Genomic DNA, 20,008 nt, shown 5'->3' with positions numbered 1-20,008 from the left:
AAGATCAAGAGCCCCTAGTGGCTTTGCCATCCTACCGTCTAGAGAAAGGCACCCACCTAGGGTCACGGTCCACGCTCCCAGAACCTCCTACACAGAGCCAGGCTGGGGGTCTCATCCTCTCCAAGTCCCTTTGTCACCCAGTCTCGGGGGCTCACAAAGGCCTACAAACAGCCCTAACTGCTTCTTCCACTCCATCAGACCCCCAGATCAGTCCAAGGAGCGTGGCAGAGGAAGTGGGGAACAGAGGTGTCCCTCCTACCCACGTGCAGAGACCCTGCACCCTCTGGCCACGCATCGGAAGCCAGTTGTCAGTACTTACAGATGGTGGGACCATAAGCCTGGAACCCTAAGAAATGGATTGAAATCCTCGTACCCCAGGAAGAGAATTCAGCAACATGGCTGAGCTCATGGGTAAGTTCAAACATCAATAGCTTTTGTTTAGGGCCACATCCTTAGGAGATATGACACAGAGAATGTCCCGTTTGCATGGCCCTGACAGCACAACATGAAACACCTAGGAATACACTTACAGGACTCATGAGAACTTAACATACCACCGAGGGGCACAGAAGAAGGCTGGAATGGTTGGAAAGGCACGCCATGTTCCCCCATAGAAAGTAAGACTCAACATCACAAGGATGCCATCTCCTAAATTCATCCACAGGGTGATCACAATCAAATTCAAATCGTGAAAATGACTTTTGAGGGAGAAATGAGTGGATTCTGAAGTTCATAAGGAAAAACAAACTTCCAGGAGGAATAACTAACAAAATCCAAAAGGGAGTGTTGGGATAAAGAGGGGAATTAACCCCAACAGATATTAAACACATTATATTTTTTTATTTTATTTTATTTTTTGCAGTACGTGGGCCTCTCACTGTTGTGGCCTCTCCCAGTGCAGAGCACAGGCTCCGGACGCGCAGGCTCAGCGGCCATGGCTCATGGGCCCAGCCGCTCCGCGGCATGTGGGATCTTCCCGGACCGGGGCACGAACCCACGTCCCCTGCATCAGCAGGCGGACTCTCAACCACTGCACCACCAGGGAAGCCCCTTAAACACATTATAAAGCTACTGTAGTTAAAACAGTGTGGCAGAAGTGCTGGATTTTAGGCAGAGCGATCAGAGGTATAAATAGAAAGGCAGGAATCAGCCCTGAAATATAGGCGTTTATGTATGTTAAACTGGGTAATGGAATGACTGGGTGGTGGGGCGGAAGATGATTAAGTCAGTGATGTTGGGACAATAGGGTCGCCATCCGGGGAAGAGAAGGTTGGAGTCGTTCCTCACTCATTGCAAGGAAAAAAAAAAAATCAAAGGTTTAAATGTACAAAGTAAAATTGTAAAAGTACTAGAAGACACCATGTGAGAACTTTTTAAAAGTATCTCAGAGTGGGGGGAAGGCCTTTGTAACCATGACACAGAAATCTGGAACTATAAAAGGCAAAATAGATAAATTCAACTAAAATATTCTTCAAATCTGCTTTAAAAAGCACCTTAAACAAAGTTTAAAAGTACAAACTGGGAAAGTACAAAATTTAAAAGTACTACAAGTGTAACCCTACCCCCAGCCCACCCAGCCTCCTCCCTCTGCACCGCAGGGACCCCGATGCCCTTAGCCATGCTCTGCCTCGCTCTGCTGTTTGCTGTCACTTGTTTGTGTAGACATTGCTTATTTCAAAGGGTGCAACCGTGACCACGTGCCAAGTTCACCGCAAGCCCAGGACCTGGGCAGGGAGTGGCACTCCGTCACCTCTGTGACAGTGATTCACCTGCGAACCTGCTCCATTTATGTGGTCCAGGGTTTCCCAACCTCGGCACTGCTGACACTGGGGAGGGATAATTGCTTCTTGTGGGGGCTGTCCTGTGCATTGTGGACATCCAGCAGCATCCTTGGTCTGGACCCAGTAAGATGCCAGAAGCACCCCTCCTCCCCATGATGATGACCAGAAACGTCTCTGGACATTGCCAAATGTGTCTGGGGGAGCAAAATCACCCCAGTTGAGAACCACTGATGTATCCCCTTCCCAGAGATGCCGAGAGCCCTGTCCCCAGGTGATGACACGTGAAGTCACCCGGGCTCCCCAGGACCCACACACGTGTGCGGGTGGAACCCCTGCTGGGTACACGTGCTATCATGGAGACAAATGCCTTAACCAATAGGTCCCTATCTTGAGCTGAGCAGCTTGTGTTGCTCTGAAGGGCAGGGCTTTGTGCATCACAGGACAGAGGAAGCCCGGGGGTACCTGTGAACAGCTGTGTGAGCCTGGGGGGCTGCACAGAGGGGTGGCCGAGACCACCAGGGGAGAGCTCTGTCAAGTGGGTCTTTCTGTCCGGGTGGCCGAGACCTGGTGACAACCCAGCCTTGTTTCTAGTCTTTTAGTCCATTTGACCGAGACCCCCAACCAAATTCTAGAACTTGAAAGTCTGTTTTTGTTTTTTTTAATTTTTGCTTTATATTGGAGTACAGTTGATTTACAATGTTGTGTTAGTGTCAGGTGTACAGCCAAGTGATTCAGTTATACATGTACATATATCTATTCTTTTTCAGATTCTTCTCCCATATAGGTTGTTACGGAGTATTGAGTCCCCTGTGCTATACAGTAGATGCTCATTGATTTATCTATTTTATATATAGTAGTTATGTATGTTAATCCCAACCTCCTAATTTATTCCACCCCCCACCTTTCCCCTTTGGCAACCATCAGTTTGTTTCCTAAGTCTGTTTGTTTTGTAAATAAGCTCCTTTGTACCGTTTTTTTAGATTCCACGTATACGTGATACTCTATGAAAGTCTGCCATGAACGCCCAATGGCTGTAGTCTTTGGACACAGTGCATGGTCCCAAATCAGAGTAATCTTCTCAATCCCTATCCCGTACTTCCTCCCTCCCCCAGGCCCCAAGGGCCAGCAGACAATGGATACACACAAAATTAATAGAATGGCAAGAAATAGTTTCCAATAACGAAGGAGACGTTAATTATTCAACGTCACCACCAGCATTGTCCGGAGGAATTAAATTGGGTTTGGGAGACCCGGGTTTGAGCTCCGATTCTGTCTTTTACTCATGTGACCTCGGGTACCATTTCTGTGTGTTTTGCGTGCACCACTGTGACCTGGCATTGGGTAACAGCATCCTACCCGCTATTCAGGAGGAAGTGGCACCCTCTTAGCAGTGAGCACTGGGCGGCTGAGCTGGGGTGTCTGTGGAGTTTGCCCATTTCCATGATGCAAATGCTCCTCCCACCGTGGTGGATTCTGAGCCATCATCAACGTTTTAACAGTCGGTTTACAAAATGCCTGAGAATTTCAAAAGCCGCTCTCCTGAGCTGGCGTGAGCCGGCTCCAGCCCACCACTGCTCTGTGGGGAGAGGTCAGGGTTAGTGAGAGGGGCTTCGACGGGCCTGCGGGCACCGTCGCAGCCATGTGCTTCGGGCTGGTGCCCACTTCCTGCTAAAGAAAACAAGCCTCCTTCACAAAGAGGGGGACGGGCAGGAGGAGGGAGCCAGAACAGGAGAGTGAGGAGACCATGGCCCTGGGCTGGGAGGAAAGACTTGGCAGGAGAGCCGGGCCAGGGGGTATCAAATGAGATGCTGTGTGCTGGGCTCTGGACAGACGTTTGGCTCCTAGGATCCCTCCAAGGTTGTGTCTCTTCCGGGTTCCGGGTCCAACCAGCGACTCTGGCGCCTGGACCCTGCCTGGGGGGAGCCCCACCGCTTGCCTGTACCCAGTCTCCCTGTTCAACTGGGCACCACCTGCTTCCACCCGCTCCTGACCTGCTGTCCCCCCTACACACACACGAGAAAACCACACACTTCCTCCAAGGCAAGACAAAGCCTGCACACTCCACGCGCTGAGTAAAGTCTGGGGGGTGGAGATGGCAAACTACCAAAGCTGAACTTGACTTGTAGAGACGTCACAGGTTTTACAGGCTTCTCCATCGCAAAGGGTAGTAGGAACTCAGCTGTGTCGAAAGGTCTTCGCAAGTCTCCGCAGAAAATTTCCAGAATCCTTAGCTTCTCATCCCTGTTTGGTTCCAAGTAAATGCCACTTCCAGCTGTTGAATACCATTTGCTTCTAAAACTGAAGCCCCCCCAAAAGCTAAGAATTAGACACACACACACATACACACACATGATCTCCTCAGTGGAGCAGAGACGTTCTTGGAGAAATCATTCCAAAAATGAATGATCTGGAAATGTCAGATTTCTCCTTCTCCCTCCAAAAGTGTTTCTTTCAACTGGTAACTCATTATCTTTCATTCTGTTCCACTCACAATAAGGTGAGAATCTGTTAGTGCGATAAGCAAAGTGTTTTCCCAAGAAGCTACAGCACATAAATCCCAGAGGAGAAATGCTCTGCGTGAGCTGCAGGTAGGCTCTCCCCCAAAACCCTTCCCAGAAAGGCAGCCCAGCTGATTTTAGCGGTTGAGTCTGGAAAGTACACGTTTTACTGCCTTCAGTGATCCTTGGACCATTTTGCTCTCCTTGCTCGGGGTGCTGACGGAAGGGAGGACCCTCTACCCTGGCTCACGTCGACATTACTAAAAACCGGGGGTCCCAGAGCTTATTATCTGGGAAAACACAACCAGTCTTTGAGGAAAAGCAAGGAACCCTGAATAAGCCATCTATCAGCTTGCTTCTCAAACATGCAGTGGGATGGGCATCACCTGGGCGCGTGTTAGAAGTGCAGCGTCTCAGGCCCCTCACTCACCTGCTGGGTCAGAAGCTGCATTTTGACTCAGTCCCCAGCGGGTCTGCATGAAGTGAACGTGAAGAGGTGCTGTCTGCCTTGAAGAAAATATATTATGTCACGTGCCATGCGAAGATGAAAAGGGACACAGCAGAGAAGGGAACACAGGGATGGTGACACAGCATTTGTGATGGAAAGGTGCCACCACGCCCTGAGCCTCTGAGGTCCCAGTTGACTGCTCTAGCGTCTTCCTAACTAGTCCTCTTCCTTCCTTCCATCCTTCCTCAAGATAAGTGAACCCAAAGAGGACGTGGTGCATGTACACGATGGACTACTACTCAGCCACGAAAAAGCATGAAATAATGCCATTTGCAGCAACGAGGATGGACCTGGAGATGATCATACGAAGTGAAGTAAGTCAGACAGAGAAAGACAAATATCACATGGTATCACTTATATGCGGAAACTAAAAAAACGGTACAAATGAACTTATTTACGAAACAGAAAGAGACTCACAGACATAGAAGACAAACGTATGGTTACCAAAGGGGTGGAGGGATAAATTAGGAGTTTAGGATTAGCAGATACACACTACTATATATAAAATAGATAAACAACAAGGACCCACTGTGTAGCACGGGGGACTATATTCAATATCTTGTAATAACCCGTAATGGAAAAGAATCTGAAAAGAATATATGTGTAACTGAATCACTTTGCGGTACACCTGAAACTAACACAACACTGTAAACCAACTGGACGTCAATAAAAATAAAAGATAAGTGAACCCAGATTTTACCACTAGCGGGAAAGCTTTCTTCCGCCCTTAAGACCTCCTCGGAAGCCTCAGAGTTTATGTGAGATGAACATGGGCATCATCTACATGGGCAGCTGGAGGCCCTGGAGACAGAAACTTAGACTCAGTCCCCGCCGTGCGCAGGACATGCATGGGTGAGCGAGCAATGGGACGTCATCGGGGCGTGCGGGGGTCTGGGGAGCCCCAAGGAGACCGCCTCACCTGATCAAGTCTGAATGGGCACATCTCCAGTGCCCATTCGCCGTTACATAAACGTCATCCCGGTCGTGTCCTCTGGCTCTGCAGCCCAGCCCCACCGAGGAGGCCTGAGCAGCAGCGGGAAGATAGCCAACCAGGAGGCTGGGAGAAAACACTGGTCACTTCATGTGAGCTAGAGATGAAACGAAGCTCAAAAAGAGAGTCGGCCCCCAAATTGAACCCCGGTGAACTGAGTACAGCTGTCCACCCCAGGGGTTATAAAGAAAGAAAAGTGGACCAAGCAGTCCTTGTTCACAGCAGACTGGTTCTCGACTCAGGATGTAAACCCAACGTGGTCCTGGGCCCTGCTGGGTGGATGGACTCATCTTTCAGGAGCAGTGCAGGGGACAGGGGCTTGGTTATCACACCTGACAGTTGCCTGAAGAGGCTCAGGAAGAAGGACACACTGGAATCTGTGGGCTGGATGGGTGGATGAGCTGGGCCAGGCCTGCTCCGGGGCTGGAGAGCTCACCCTGGGCTCTTACCCTGCAAGAATCCAGGCCTCCAGCCACCCTGCCAGCAGGCGCAGGGGACAAGGGAGGGAAGCAGAGCTACGGCCCGGCCAGGACGTCATCTGGGGAGGACATAAATCATCTTGCCATGTCTATGCTTCTTGAGTCTCCTGTTCCATCTCGCTTGTATAGAGCACGGAGCAGGACACTGGAGCTGGGGAACCTCTGTGGACTGTTTGCAGTCATGATTGGCGTGGGTGACGTCAGAGCACGTGAAGTGGCCCAATCTGGTCATTAGGTCACGGTGGTGCAGAGGAGCTAAAAAGAGCACAAGTTTCAAGTCAGAAAACTCTGAGTTAAGCCCACACTTGACACTCACCTACTTTGTGACCTGGAGTCATTTAATTATCTAAACTTCTATTTTCTCACCTAAAAAATGGACATATGTTAGTACCTCCTTCATAGGATCGTTGTGAGGTGAAGCTAACCAATGTTCTTTACATAAAATATTTAGCATAATGCCTAGAACACAGTGATCTCAATTTGTGTTGGAAGCTCTGTTATTTTTTATGTCGTAGCTTCGATTACCAATAAAACCACTCAGGTTTTTGCTAGATTCCCTCCTCCACTCTGGCCCTGTGAGCCTAGATGTGGAGTGTTTAAGGGATATTTGCATGGGGTATTGTGAACCGAGAGGGAAGCAGGACCTAGAGCTTGAGAAAATTGATTTAAATCAATTTTTCTATGCACTTGGATTTAAAAGAATTATATACAAAAAGGTAAAGTAGTCATTTGTTGTAATCAGAAAGTTAGAGCAATTTAGAAGAGAAAATGGCTCCTGAAAAGAGCAAGATGACAACTAACAGTAGCTTCTCCAGAATGCTTTTTATTTTCTTGAATCATTTTCTATTCTTTCAGTTTATGCTTTTAACACTTTATAAGAGGATGAGTAATACCATCTCAGTATTAGGGAAAAGGTGTGGCTTTTCAAGTCAAATACCTCGTAAGTGATGGAGCCCAGGTGAGAAGAGATGGGTACGGGTTTAGAAACATTTAGATCCAGTATCAAAAGTGAAACTGGGTCCTGGAAGTAATTGCTATGGCCCTCGCCTTCTCACCATGAACAATGAGAAGGTTCATCAAAAATATATGAAACAGGTTTTTCTCAGATGTTGGACAACGGGCAGGGCAGCAATTGTCCATCTTACTGACTGAAGAGAGGGTTTCCAGGTCAGAGTACAGAGAGCGAGAACCTAGGTAAGCCCAGTAGGCTGCCTGAGTAGATGAGGAGGGGTGAGAGTTTGTAGAGACAGGGCAGCAGGGATTCACCAGTACCAGACAAGAGAGTGGCACAGAGAGAGCTCCAGGGACATGTGGATGGTAAACTTCAATTATTCAGCAGAGCACTTACTTAAGTCAAATTTCTTGAGATGAAAACTATAATGACTGAGACTTAAAAACACATTGGATAGAACGGCAGAAGAAAAAGATTGGTGAGTACGAGCACATAACAATAAAAACTAACCAAAGTGAAACAGAGAGAAAAATGACCGACAATGAGATGAACAAAGCATTGGTGACTTGTAGGACAATATTGAGCAGGCTAGTACGCGAAGAACTGGAGTCCCTGAAAGGGACAGGGGAAGAAGAAATATTTTTGGAACGCAAGAGCCAAAATGTTTTAAAATCTCATGAAAACGACAAACCCTCAGCCAAGAATCTCAACAAACTCCAAGCACGAGAAATATAATGAAAATTACATGAGAAAAAACTATAATCAGATCATTCAAAACCAGGAATTAGGAGAAATCTTAAAAGCAGAGAGAGTAAAAATAGACAGAACAGACAGAGACACAAAGTTAAGAATAACAGCAGACTTTTTGTCAGAAACAATACAGGTAATGTCGAGCAGCATCTCTAAGTACTGAAGGAAAAAACTGCCAACATAGAGTTCTATACCCAGCGAACACGTGCATCGAAAATAAAGGTGAAACAGAAACTTCTTCAAATATAAAAAGCTAAAGAAATGTATCACCAGTGAACTCACAGGACAAGAAATCTTAAGAAAATTCTTCATCAGAAGGAAAACGATGCCAGATGGAAATCTGAATGTACACAAAGGAATAAAGAGCATCTACAACGTTAACTGCATGGATAAGTATATAATATTTATTCTTATTGTTATTTTTAAGAGACTGTGGGATACATAAACAAAAATAATAACAATGTAGGATGGGGTTTATAATATCTGTAAATTAAAATATAAGACAACAGTAGCCTGGGAAGAGAGAAGTAGAAATAGGGTTCTTATACTACACAAGAACTGGTATACTATCACTTGAAAGCGGAGCGTGAAGAACTAAATATGTGTACTGTAGACCCTAAAACAATGACTAAAAGAGAAGACAAAGATTTATATCTCATAATCCAAGAACAGAGATAAAGGGAACCATAAAAACAATCTAAAAGAAGACAAAAAGGGGGAGAGGGTAATAAAATGACAGTTGGTATTTAAACCTAGTCACATCGATGATACCATTAAACATCAGTAGTCTAAACATACCCATTAAACAGCATAGCTCAACAGATAAGATAAATAATCAAGACCTAACTGTATGCTACCTACGTGAAACCTCTTTTGCCTATCTTTAAAAATTATTAGAAGTAAAAGAATGGAGAAAGATATACCCTGCTAACTCTATTCAGAATAAAGCTGGAATGGCTATATTGATGTTAAACATTTCAGAGCAAAGATTATGGCCAGAGATAAAGAAGGAATTTCATCATCATAATTAATGAGTCAACTCATCCAAAGAATATAGCAACCCCAAACATTTGTACTACAGATAACAGAGCTTCAAAAACTGATAGAACTGCAACTGTGGAAAAATCCACAATTCTAGTCATGGATTTCAATCTCTCTCATAATAATTGATAAAAACTAGTAGATAGAAAATAAGTAAGTACATAGAATTTGGCAACACTATCAACCAACTTGGCCTAATCAATATTTATAGAACACTCCACCAAGCAACAGCAGAATTCACATCTTTTTCAAGTGTGCATGGGCCATTTACTAAGATAGACCATACTCTAGGCTAAAAAACAAGTCTTGGTAAGTTTAATAAAAGTACTCAAGTCATTAAATGTATGTTTTCTTACCAAAAAGGAATTAAATGGAAATTGATAACAGTAAAATATCTAGAATATTTGGAAACTAAATAACCCATCTCTAAATAACGCATGGATTAAAGATGAAATCAAAAGGGTAAATGGAAAGTTTTGAACTGAGTTAAAATGAGAATACGAGGTATCAGAACTTGTTAGATGTCATTAAGGCACGATTTGGAAAGAAATTTATAGCACATTAAATGTCATTCTTAGAAGAGAAGTAAAGTCTAAAACCTATGAGCTTAGCTTCCACCCTAAAAACTAGAAATATAACAGCAAATTAAACCCAACATAAGCCAAAGAAAGGAAATGATATAGATCCAAGGGTTTATCAATGAAATAGAAAACAGAAAAACGAATAGAATCAATGAAAACAAAAGCTGGCTCTTTGAACACATTCAAGAAAATGCATAAGCCTCCAACAGACTAACCAGAGGGAAAAAGAGAGAGAGAAAAGACAAATTACCACTATCAGGAGAGGTGACATCACTACTGAGTTGGCAGATATTAAAAGACAACATTATGGGGCTTCCCTGGTGGTACAGTGGTTGAGAGTCTGCCTGCTAATGCAGGGGACACAGGTTCGAGCCCTGGTCTGGGAAGATCCCACATGCCGCAGAGCAACTAGGCCCGTGAGCCACAACTACTGAGCCTGCGCGTCTGGAGCCTGTGCTCCACAACAAGAGAGGCCACGATAATGAGAGGCTCGCGCACCGCGATGAAGAGTGGCCCCCGCTTGCCACAACTAGAGAAAGCCCTCGCACGGAAACGAAGACACAGCACAGCAAAAAAAAAATAAAATAAATTAATAAAACTCCTACCCCCAACATCTTCTTAAAAAAAAAAAAAAAGAGGAAAATAACAAAGACAACATTATGAACAACTTTGTGCCAACAATTTCCAAAACTTAAATAGAAAATTTCTTAAAGATGCAAACTGTCGAAGCTCAACCAGGAAAAAATAATCTGAACAGTCTTATATCTAATAACAAAATTGAATTTGTAGTTAAAAACCTTTCTACAAAGAAAAGTACAGGTCCAGAAGACTTCACTGGTGAATTCTACCAAACAATGAAGGAAGATGAACAGTCTTATATCTAATAACAAAATTGAATTTGTAGTTAAAAACCTTTCTACAAAGAAAAGTACAGGTCCAAAAGACTTCACTGGTGAATTCTACCAAACAATGAAGGTAGATGAACAGTCTTATATCTAATAACAAAATTGAATTTGTAGTTAAAAACCTTTCCGCAAAGAAAAGTACAGGTCCAGAAGACTTCACTGGTGAATTCTACCAAACAATGAAGGAAGAAATAATACCAATTCTAAACAAACCCTTCCAGAAAATTGAAGAGAAGGGAACGCTCACCAACATATTCTATGAAGCCAGCATTACCTTGATAACAAAACTAGAGAAAGACATTTCAAATCAGAAAACTACAAATAAATATCCCTCATAAACATAGTTGCACAACGTATTAACAAAATTTTAGCAAATCAAATATAACAATATATAAAAAAGGTGATATATCCTGACCAAGTGAGGTTTATCCCAGAAACTGGGTTTATCCCTTTGTTGATGTCCTTATACCCTATTGTTATTCAGTCTAACTTTGCCAGAACCTCTCCCAGCTTTGTATGTGATTTGAGCTGTCATTCAACATAAATGTAATCAATTCCATGAAATCCTACATCTTTTGCAAGATTCAAATTTTCATGTTGCCATCTGTTGGTAATAGACTCGTATTGTATTGTGGAAAATTTGACAATCAGAAAAACTGATTGCCAGAAGTGTGGGCATGATGGTCAAGGGCAGAAAGATGCCGGCACTGACCAGGGCTGGGTGTTGAGTGAGGATGCGTTCTGGAAGTGGCCGCTGCAGTGGCAAATACGGTCAAGGAAGCCAGACCCCTTTTGCTTCACTGTGTAACAGGGGGTCCTAGGAATAAGCATCCCACTCTAAGCCCCACCTCCAACACACTACCTGGCAAGCGGTTGGCTTTCAGGAAGTATTTGTTGAATGAATGAATTGAAAATTATGAGAAATGGCATAAAGAAAAACAAAAGAGTGCTAGGAGATAGGACATTAGGAGGGGCCTAAAAGAGACTGGGTCAAAGAAGGCCTTTGTGAAGAGGTGAATAAGGGTGGTGTGAAATAATAGAAAATATATAAATTGGTCTCTGCTCCCGGCACAGAGCTCCTGAAACCCTAGTCATTTTCTAGGTGATAAGATAAGGTGAACTTGTTGACAGTTTGTCAACAATTAAGACAACTAGACAATTAGAATTTGTTCTTATATTTGGTCTTTGACCGCAGAGCTCCTAAATCCCTTGGAATTTCCTGGGTGATAGGAGTGTCTTTTGTTCTAATGAGGTGACTCTGGGCTCCTGAATGGGGGCTGGTCTCACCAGAAAGACCAAGCCATGATTAGAACCTTGGAATTTTTAGCCCCTTTCTCCTCAACATTCTCCAGAGATGGGACAGGGGCTGGAAACGGAGTTAATAATCGATCATGCCCTTGCGAGGAAGTCTCCATAAAATCCCAACAGTCTGAGGTTTGAGGAGCTCCCAGTTTGTGCATTTGGAGGGTGATGCACCCCAATTCCATGGGGACAGAAGCTTCTGCACTCAGAAACCTCCCAGACCTCGCCTTTGTATCTCCTTATCTGGGTGTTCATCCGTGTCCCCTATCTCATCCTTTAATAAACTGGTAAATGTAAATAAGTGTTTCCCTGAGTTCTATGAGCTGTTCTTGCAAATTACTGCATCCAAAAGGGAGGCAGTCAGGGGAACCTCCGATCTGTAGCCAAGTCGGACAGAAGTTGTGGGTCACCTGGGGACCCACTCCTTGCCATTGGCATCTGAAGTGTGTGGGGGGCAGTCTCGTGGGACTGAGCCCTTAGCCTGTGGGATCTGATGCCATCTCCAGGTAGGTAGTGTCAGAACTGAGTTCAGTCGTAGGACACCAGCTGGGGTCACAGAAGTGCCGGGTGTGGAGAAACCCACACATCCGTGTCAGAAGTGCTGGGAGTGTGGCAGTCATGGAGAGTAAAGGAGAAATGCAGGAGGTAGACGGAGCTTTTCCTAACACGTGTGGCTTTAGAGGGGGCGTGGCAGGGGCTAAAGGGTCAAGATTCAGCAGGTACAAATCAGAGACGGGAGACTCAGACTCCGCTGGTGAGGTACCCTGGTGGCGTTTGTCTCTGTAACTCGCATGATGGCAAAGGAGACAGGGAGCAAACACGTTGCACCCTCTGAACCAGCCCCGCACCCCTGGGTCCACATGCTGCCCGAGGAGAGTGGCTGAAAGATCATGCAGCGTCCAGGGTCTGCAGCCTTGCTGGAGGGTTTCCAGAATTCCTGTGCTGCACGCTCTTTTTAGGTACGGAAATAGATGGTTTTTGCTGGTGAGATTCCATTACTGTAGACATCCAGCAGCAGCTCCATTCACCCTCCATGCCTCTCTTTCTACAATCCTTTCCACCCTCTTTCCCTTCTCTGCTTCCTGCTCATTCACAGCAGCCTCGCTGAGGCCCTCCTCTTCCCCTGTTCCCCTGCCTGCCCACCCCAAACTGGGACCAAACCAAATCAACAATCCAGAACCAGTGTGCAGGCACCTGGCAGGAGAGCCCAGGAAGCTGGACCCCCGGCTAGAGAGGAGGGGTGAGCCAGCATCCAGACCACCCTTCTGGGCTGGCGGAGAGAAGAATGGGTAGAGTAGAGGGGCTTCTCTGAGGTGGGCTCCCAGACACCTCACTCGGGAAGGCAGTTATGCAGGGAAGGGCCCCGGGATGGGCTCCAGCAGAGGGGGCAGCTCTGAGGAGGTGCCCTGGGCTGAGGTCCAGGACACCAGAACCCACGGACAGCCCCGGGTGTCAGAAATCCTGAAATATGAATCACTCACATCTTGAGATCAAGATGAATGTCTTACTCATTTCATTTATGGTAAAGACATTCGGTGAACAAAACTCTCCTCTACCCAGCATTACGCACTGAAGGTTCCAAATTCAGTAAGCTCCTTCCAGACCTAGCCCTCCTGCAGATAACAGGAGATAAACTTTGGAGAAGTTACCAAACAACTATCTGATGCCAATGGAGTGAACAAAAACTGGCCAGGACCTGACAGAGAGCTGCCACCTGGAGAGGAGATATAAGGGTGAGCTTCCATGATTATAACTTTAGCCTGGGGCAGTGGTAGCCACACAGAGTGACTAGATGCCGATAGAAAAGGGCACCTCTCTGATCTGAAGAGCTAGAGGACAGGGCTCAGGGCCACCACAGCTGCTGGAAAGTGAGCAGAAAATCCAGGAGCAGAAAAAGCCAGAAAGGAGGAACCTCAACTTCTGTGGATAAATCTGCCCAAATTAGATCATCAGAATTTCAAACTTCTTCTTGTCAAGGACACTGTCAAGAAAAGAGGCAGGGCTTCCCTGGTGGCGCAGTGGTTGAGAGTCTGCCTGCCGATGCAGGGGACACGGGTTCGTGCCCCGGTCCGGGAAGATCCCACATGCCGTGGAGCGGCTGGGCCCGTGAGCCATGGCCGCTGAGCCTGCGTGTCCGGAGCCTGTGCTCCGCAACGGGAGAGGCCACAACAGTGAGAGGCCCGCGTACAGAAAAAAAAAAAAAAAGAAAAGAGGCCAGCCACAGACGGAAAGCAAACGCGTGTCTGATGAAGGAATTACATCCGGAAGAGATCAAGAACTTCCACAAATCAAAAAATAAGACAAGCCAGTTAAAAACTAGAAAAAATATTGAACAAACATTTCACAAAGAATGTTATGTAAATATCCAATAAGCACACGAATAAATGCTGAGTCGTTAATATTAGCTAAAAAGGACATTAAGGGGAAAAATTGACGAAATTTACATAAGGAGTGGGGATTGGGGGAATCATACCAAATTACATCAAGGTGAAGTTTCCTGATTTGGATAATTCTACTGTGGTTATGTAAGAGAATGTCCTTGTTTCTAAAAAATACACTGAAAAACTTAGACATATCTTACATTCAAATGGTTCTGAAGAAATAGTGTATATATATACTATATACACATGTATACAAATAACAGTATATAATATACTATTATAGTATTAATATACTATTATAGTATATAATATATACTATATATAATATATATAATAGTGTGTATATATATATGAAATAGTATGTGTATAGATATATATAGTATATCTATAGTATATATACTATACTATAGTATATATAGTATAGATACTATATAGATACTATACATTCTATTCTCTTTTTCTGTCTCTAAAGCAAATGGGGCAAAGATGTAAGTAATCAAGTCATTGCTGAGCCAGGTTAAGGAGGATAGGGGAGTTCCTTTTACTATTCTTGCGATGTTTTTGTAAATTTGAAAATACATAAAAATAAATTATAAAAACACTGAGGAAGATGTAATGAAATTTTCAAGGACTAACAGAGTTGTGCCCAAAGGACCAGAAGCCAGCATGAAGAGCTACCACTGGCCAAAGTTGTGTCTGTTTCAGCACGATAAAGAATAAGAATTGTAGTGGATTAAAACACATGGAGTCCATGAAAACCCAGGAGTCCATGATGATGGCTCAGAAAAGAGAGGTCCAGAACAAACTAATCTGTTACCATTTGAAGCATTTATCAAACTAATGTCTTGCTTTTAACATTGGTAATTCAAAGGAAGGAATTAAGTATTTACCCTGCCTTCCCAGGAAGACTGTATTTCATGGGAACCAAATAAATGCACATTTTACAGCCTGATAAATGCAGAAGGAACGGTAGTTAGAAAAACCATTTTTTTAAACCGTAATTGTAGTGGGCTGAATGGTGGCCCCAAAGATAGCAGGTCCTAAACCCTGGAACCTGTGAATGTTACCTCATTCGGAAAAAGGATCTCTGCAGATGTGATTAAAGATTTGGGGATTATCCTAGATCATCCAGGAGAGACCTAAACCTAATCACACGTGTCCTTGCAAGAGAGACAGAGGGAGGTTTGATACAGATGTGAAAGGAGGCATCGACGCGGTGACGTGGCCACGAGTCAAGGGACGTGGGAGCCACCAGAAGCTTGAGCGGCAGGAAGGATCCTCCCCCGGAGCCTCTGAGGGAGCACGGCCCCACCGAGACCTCAGTTTTGAATGTCTGGCCTCCAGAACTGTGGGAGAATAAGTTTTAGTTGTTTAGAGCCACCCAGTTTGTGGTAATTTGTACAGCAGCCCTAGGAATCCAAGACAATAATGAAATTAACTCAGACGAAGGTTATCCACTAGTGTTGAAACTGTCAGGTAAGTGACTGTGGGGAATTGGACAGGCACACAGAGCCAGAATCACACCAGGCACACAACTGAGCAGCAAAGGGGACCAGAGAGGTATCGGCCACTGTGCTGGACCAGGGTCAACCATGACGGCGGGTCAGCCAGGTTCACCACACCTTCTGCTTAACGAAGTGGGGAGTACACACGACCACAAACGGTGAGTCATCACGCCTTTAGCTGTAACTTCTAGAACATAAGAAATATGGGCACAGAAGAACAAGCTAAGAGAATCCAGACACATGGAGAAGGTCAGATAGTCTGCCAGGGAGTGGCTCAGTTTCTTCAAAACCAGTGTTGCTAAAAAAAATTACAAAAAACAAAACCAAAAAACCCCAGCGATGTGAGAGGGACTGTACAAAATAGAGTGTGAAGGGCAGAGGGGATTTATCGTGAATTCAGCTCACCAACCTGGGCCCTTCCAAGACCCTGACTGTGCATTCATGTGGTGACTTTTTTTGTGTAGTTGCGGAAGCGAAGTATTTTAACCATAATCACCTGCGTCCTCCGTCTCTTTTCTCCCGGCTCATTCAGACACGTCCTCACGATGGGGTCACTTGAACAATCAGGGGCATTTTTAGAATCCATTTAAGGGAGCATTGAGTGAGCTGAACTGAGGATAGACTTAGGAGTTTGGGTTTGGTAGAATACATGTATCTGTGTGTGACAGGTTTGCAGTAACTTCCACGTGTAGTTCTGTCATTGCTAGCTGTTCTGGAAAAGCTTCCAGAAACACTCCTGCCAGCCATTTGGATAACTTACCCAGGCTTCTGACACCCCAGGGCGTGGGGTCAAAGGTCAAGTCTCAGGCTGAACTTGTCTGGTGAGTCCAGCACCATAGATGTGGGAGTGGAGAAGGAGTACAGGCTCCAGGCTATGGGAAAGTATTTCAGTCATCAGATGTGCAAAGCTGTAAGGGAGGTTACTACTGATGCCAGATCAAAGCAGAGTATCTCCTGTGGGGAATGTGATGATACAACCCATTCAATTTTTTTTCTTTTTTTTTTTTATTGAAGTATTGGTAATTTACAATGTTGTGCTGGTTTCAAGTATACAGCAAACTGACTCAGTGATATATATATATATATATATATATATATATATATATATATATATATATATTCTTTTTCAGATTCTTCTCCTTTGTAGGTTATTCCAAAATATTGACTACGGTTCCCTGTGCTATACAGTAGGTCCTGGCTGTTTACCTATTTTATATACAGTAGTGTATGTATGTTAATCGCAGCGTATACAATTTTTGAGGGACTCACACGCAGTGGGGTTTATCACAGTGCTTGTTTGAAATGCCAAGCTGGAGCAATTTTGTGAGTAGCAACACGCCCGCAGGGGAAGATAAGCGTTTTGTGCCCCTCGACCATTGGTATTTCATAAACCACGCTCAAGGAACAACTAATTTTCTTGCTAATGTCCCTAGAGAAAACCTTACAAAATTACTGTCGTAAGAAGAGGCAATCAAAGAACATGCCGGCGAAAAAACTGCAGGAAAAGAAATACTAGAGAATTGTATTAGGCAATGAATTAGCAGCAGTAGTCTGACGGTTTTCTAGTTGTGCTATATGTGGATTTGTCACCTTTTAGCTCATAATCATTTTGAAATTTCTCATTCTGAATAAATATTTGCTTCATGTAACTTTATATCCATAGTGCTGTGTGCTGTTTCTTACAGAGGCCCCACGTTCAGGGGCATAACCACCAGATGCGGTGTGTGACCTGGGGCTGGGCAGACCGGCTCCCAAGGACATTTTGGGGTGAACTGGAGACCCTTGCCCTCTGAGTGACTCTGGGAACAGGGGAGGATGGGTGAAGCCGAGCTGGAGAAATGGGAGGCGGGGGCTCCTCCGGAGTTCATGATTTCAGAGCAGTGCGGCCTGAACTGGTGCTGGGAGAGAAAGGCGGGGCCAGGAGGGATCAACGCAGGCAGACCTCAGAGAGACTGCAGGTCTGGTTCCAGATGACAGCAATAAAGCGAACATCGAGGTAAAGCTAGTCACGTGAATTTTTTGGTTTCCCTGTGTATATAAAAGTTACGTTTACACTATACTGCAGTCTATTAAGTGTGCAGTAGCCCTAGAAAAACAATTTATGTTGGTGGGAATGTAAATGGTACAAACATTATGGAGAACAGTACAGAGTTTCCTTAGAAAACTAAAATTAGCAATCCCACACCTGGGCGTATATCCGGAGAAAACCATAATTTGAGAAGATACATGCACCCCAGTGTTCACTGCAGCACTATTTACGATAGCCTGGACATGGAAGCAAACTAAATGTCCATCAACAGACGAATGGATAAAGAAGATGTGGTACATATATACAACAGAATATTACTCAGCCATAAAAAAAAGAACGAATAATGCCGTTTGCAGCAACATGGATGGACCTAGAGATTGTCATACTGAGTGAAGTAAGCCAGACAGAGAAAGACAAATATGATATGCTTTTATCTGGAATCGAAAAAAACTGGTACAAATGAACTTATTTACAGAACAGAAATAGAGTCACAGAGGTGAAAAACAAACGCATGGTTACTGGGGGGAAGGTGGGGGAAAGGGGCAGGGAGGGATAAATTGGGAGGTTGGGATTGACATATACACACCACTACATATAAAACAGATAACTAATAAGGAGGACGAGTATAGCACCGGGAACCAGGGTCCACCATCTAGAGCACAGGGAACTCTGCTCCATACTCTGTAATGAGCTATATGGGAAAAGAATATAAAAAAGAGTGGATACATGTATGTGTATAACTGACTCACTTTGCTGTACAGCAGAAACGAACACAACATTGTAAATCAACTCTACTCCCATAAAATTTTTTAAAAATAAAAATCAGTGTACATACTTTAATTTTAAAATATTTTATTGCTAAAAATTGCTAACCGTCATCTGAGCCTTCCGCAAGTCAAAATCTTGCTGCTGGTGGAGGGTCTTTCTTGGATGTTGACGGCGGCTGGCTGGTCGGGGTGGTGGCTGCTGAAGTTTGGAGCAGCTGTGGCAGTTTTTGAAAGAAGACCCCGATGAAGTTTGCCACGTCAACTGACTCTTCCTTTCACGAATGATTTCTCTGTAGCAGCAGTGCTGTGTGATAGCATTTTGCCCGCAGTAGAACTTCTTTCAAAGTTGGAGTCAATCCCCTCAAATCCTGCAGCTGCCTTATCAACTAAGTTTATGTAACATTCTAAATCCTTTGCTGTCGTTTCAACAGTCTGCACAGCATCTTCACCAGGAGTAAGATTCCGTCTCAAGGAACCACCTTCTTTGCTCATCCATAAGAAGCAACTCTTCAATCGATTAAGTTCTATCATGAAATTGCAGCAATTCAGTCCCATCTTCAGACTCCACTTCTAATTCTACTTCTCTTGCTGTTTCCACCACATCTGCAGTTACTTCCTCCATGAGGTCTTGAAGCCCTCAAAGTCATCCACGAGGGCTGGAATTAACTTCTTCCAAACTCCTGTTAATGTTGATGCTTTGACCTCTTCCCATGAATCACGAATGTTACGAATGGCATCTAGAATGGTGAACCCTTTCCAGAAGGTTTGCGACTTACTTTGCCCAGATCCATCAGAGGAACTATCATCTATGGCAACTACAGCCTTCCGAAATGTATTTCTTAAATAGTAAGACTTGAAAGCTGAAATTACTCCTTAATCCATGGACTGCAGAGTGGATGTTGTGTTAGTAGTCATGAAAACAACGCTAATCTCACTGTACATCTCCATCAGAGCTCTCAGGTGACCAGGTGCCTTGTCAGTGAGCAGTAATATTTTGAAAGGAATCTTTTTCTCTGAGCAGTAGTTCTCAACAGTGGGCTTAAAATATTCAGTAACCCATGTTGTAAACATATGTGCTGTCATCCAGGTTTTGCTGTTGCATTTACAGAGCACAGGCAGAGTAGAATTAGCATAATTCTTAAGGGTCTTAGGATTTTCAGAATGTTAAATGAGCAATGGCTTCAACTGCAAGTCACTAACTGCATTAGCCCCTAATGAGAGAGTCAGCCTGTCCTCTGAAGCTTTGAAGCCAGTCATTGACTTCTCCTCTCTAGCTATGAAACTCCTAGACGGCATCTTCTTCCAATGCAGGCTGTTTTGTCTACGCTGGATAACAGATGTAGCCACCTTCATTAATTACTTAGCTAGACCTTCTGGATAACTTGCTTCAGCTTCCACATCAGCACTTGCTGCTTTATCTCCTACTTCTATGTCAGGAGACGGCTTCTTCCTTAAACCTCATGAACCAACCTCCGCTGGCTTCAAACTTTTCCTCTGCAGCTTCCTCACCTCTTTTAGCCTTCACAGAATTGAAGAGA

This window comes from Delphinus delphis, chromosome 4, assembly GCF_949987515.2.
Source record: "Delphinus delphis chromosome 4, mDelDel1.2, whole genome shotgun sequence".
NCBI lineage: Eukaryota > Metazoa > Chordata > Mammalia > Artiodactyla > Delphinidae > Delphinus > Delphinus delphis.
Note: the sequence above shows the minus strand (reverse complement) of the source record.